Source organism: Octodon degus, unplaced genomic scaffold (genome assembly GCF_000260255.1).
Source record: "Octodon degus isolate 3935 unplaced genomic scaffold, OctDeg1.0 scaffold00109, whole genome shotgun sequence".
Lineage (NCBI taxonomy): Eukaryota > Metazoa > Chordata > Mammalia > Rodentia > Octodontidae > Octodon > Octodon degus.
This window is the reverse complement of record NW_004524685.1, coordinates 8,288,019-8,291,217: the sequence shown is the minus strand read 5'-3', so window position 1 is coordinate 8,291,217 and position 3,199 is coordinate 8,288,019.

Below are 3,199 nucleotides of genomic sequence, written 5' to 3'. Positions count from 1 at the left end.
AAAAAGAAAAAGAAATCCCTTCATAGGTGGCAAATGGCTTTTGGGCATAAACCTTATTGAATCTCATTTTTCTGACAGTCTATGCTGACGGCAAATGTAACTCAATATCTTAACTGTAATAATAGCTGCCTTCAGTGGAACACCTGGTACTTGCTAGGTAGAATGTTAAGTGCTTTACTTGCGTGATTTCAAATTTCCACAGCCACCAAGTAGAGCAAGTACTGTTACCCTTATTCTATTGGTAAGGAAAGCGGAGGCTCCTCTGGCTGAGGTGATTGATGCAAGCTTACTGTGAAAGTCTCCCTCCCTCTGCCTTATCTAGTCCTCAAACCTGCCTCTTTTTCCATTGTCTTCCTCAGTTTCCCCTGAGTAGTTAGAGTTATAAGAATCGTAACCCCAGCACTCCAGAGACAGGAAGATTGCTGAGAGTTCAAGGCTAGTCTGCACCACATACAGAGAATCTATCTCAGAAGAAAAAAGGAACGAATTACAAAAATTGGTCATGATATCTCTTCCCAGCTAACTACTGATTCATGGGAGAGGAGAGACAGGGAGACACGGCTTTAGTTGTGATTTCCAGAGCTCATTTCCTGGGTCTTGAAATGGAAGGCAACAGTCATCTGTTTTTAAATTTTATTTATGTATTTTAATGTATTTGGTTGTTACAGGGTTCCACCACACAGCTTGGACTTACGTTGTTCCTCTTGCTTTCAGCCCCCTCAGTGCTGGAATTACAGAGCACTACACCTGGACCCTGGCCAACTCAACCCGCCCTGGGGCTGGGGGCTGGGGCAGCATGTGGTGCCAGGGATCAAATTGTGGTCCCTGCCCTTGCTTGAGCTTGCCTAAGCAGACACTTTAGAAAGCTGAGCTATCTCACTGGCCCCCTGGTCATCTATTTTGTATTTTTACAAGTTTCTTCCAATACTTAGAAACCTGAGCTCATCACTGTTTTCAGGTATCCCTAGTCCAAATGTTCCTTTTCTCTTCCATGAGGGTCCTTGAATAATAATTTTATTTTCTAGGGCATTTGATATATACTTTTTTCCATTTGTGTTGATGATAGGATCAGCCCGTAATTGGCTCCTCTACCGACATCCCAGAATACATCCCTACTGCATCATCTATTTTGAGTTCTGCTAATAAAGTCTCTGGCTATCAAGTGTGCAGTTTGAGCATAACCTTCTCATTAATAGAGAGATTACTCTCCTTTCCTAACAAAACCCTGCTTGGTTGGATGCTAAGATGGTCCAGCCTTATGCTAAAATTTGCACGTGCTTTCCACAGTGGCTCTGGAGCTCTGCTTTTCACACTCAGCCATGGCCTTAGGTAGACAATACCCTACCCTGATATCCCTAGATGAGGTCATGTTAAGTAGGTATACGGGAAAGCCAGTTAAGAACTTTTAATCCCTAAAATAAGCGATTAGTAAAGATACCATAACGATAAAAGAATTTATTGCAAAGAATGAGTTCAGACAAAGAATGGAAATTGTGTCGCACCTACACCTTGCAGAAATACAGTCAAAAGTAACATTGTGAATACCAACGTCTGTGTGCTGTAAGGTGCTGCGAGGTTGCAGTTCCAGCGCTGAGCGCTGTTATCTAAGCTGCTTACCCGCGAGGCTGTTTTCTGGGTTCTACTTGAGAAAGTCTGAATGGAAGGATGAAGGTGGGAAAGCCAGGCTTTGGGTGCCAAAGAAGATGCCCTGGAGGTCGTCCCAGGGCACCATTATGGCATATCCTGAGGACAGGCCAGGGTTACCCCATTGGCAAACTTGGCCTGGCAGAGATTTGGTTATTGAAGAAGGATTTAGGATACATTGTATCCATGTTCAGAGATGGGCATTGGAATAATTAGGTTGCAGCTATTGTCTTCAGGGAAATATGACAGCAAATTGCAATAAAGTGTATATGGGGGGGGGTTAAATTCATTGCAAAACTATGGACCAAGACTCCTGAAAGGGCAGAAGATAGTAGGGTTCTACCTTTCCTGGGGTTTGGGGGAGGATTGGTGTGGATCCGATGAGCAAAACCTGGGGCGACACTAAAATAGAATCTTGCTCCTTGGATATGGCACAAATCTGGTGCCGCATCCAGCAGTAAACTCGCATTTAATTCTCTCAGCTTCAGCGCGAGGAAAGCGAGGAGAGCAGATCCAACCACAATGCAAAGCGGGGAAGCTGCCGCTCAGAGAAGGGCACGGAGTGGGCTGGAGAACTCAGCTCTCCACTCCCTTCCTCTCGCCTCCAGCTCCCAGGCTCTCTGATCCAGCCCGATCTGCATAAAGAAACTGAAACCCGACACCTCGGCTCGGACCGGCGCTCAGCGCGGAGCCGCCGAGGGAGCCGGGCGCGCCGCAGCCTTTGCGGGCGCTGCCTTTGTTGTGTTTCCAGGAGGCAGCTCCTCTCATTACGCGGCACCCACCCACAGCCCCGGAGCTCGGACTGCTGCACGCCTTCCCGGGGGCTGGCTCTTCCTTTCCTTTCTCTTTCGCGGTTCCGTTCAGCAAAAGTGCTTTGAAGCTTTTCTCCACAGCCAGACTGCCCCAATTTGGTGGATCAGATGAGCAGTTCTCCACTCAAGTGTCTGGAAGGAAATGTATCAGGCTGGTCTTGAGGGGAAGTCTGTTTTTTTTTTTTTAAATCCTGCTTTAGTGTGGGTATTGTTCAGAGGACTGCAAGTTGCTAAGTCAGGTCCACCCCAAGACAATGTGTTTGCATGGCCCAAGGTGCCCCTTAGATGTTGTGTCTTTCTAAGCGGAAGGAGGTGTGGCCTTCCCCTGTACCTGCTGGAGTGGCTGTACCCTGAGAACCGCCGCTGGGCTCCTCCGGTCTGGGGACACGCGGTGGGTGCCTGCCTGCCCTCCCTCAGGTGAAACTGACACAGCCTCTTGCTTCTTAGGCTGGAGGAGACCTGGAGCAGCAGAGGGCATTCCCAGATGTAAACGGAGGTCCACTTATGTCCTATTTGTTTTCAGAGGGCTCCTTGAGACCGCGCACTGCTGCTCTCTGGGGTCCCGCTGGCTTCTTTCCGCGAGGGCTGCGTGTTTGGATGAAGTTGAAAGCTTCCTGAGTCTTGATGTGGTGTTGAAACAGAAGCTTTGATGTTTCAAACTGCTGGCTGCAGAGGATACGCGGGGCTCCCAGCTTATCAGCTGATGTACGGAGCGTACAACATTCTGGCCCTTTTCCCTTCGG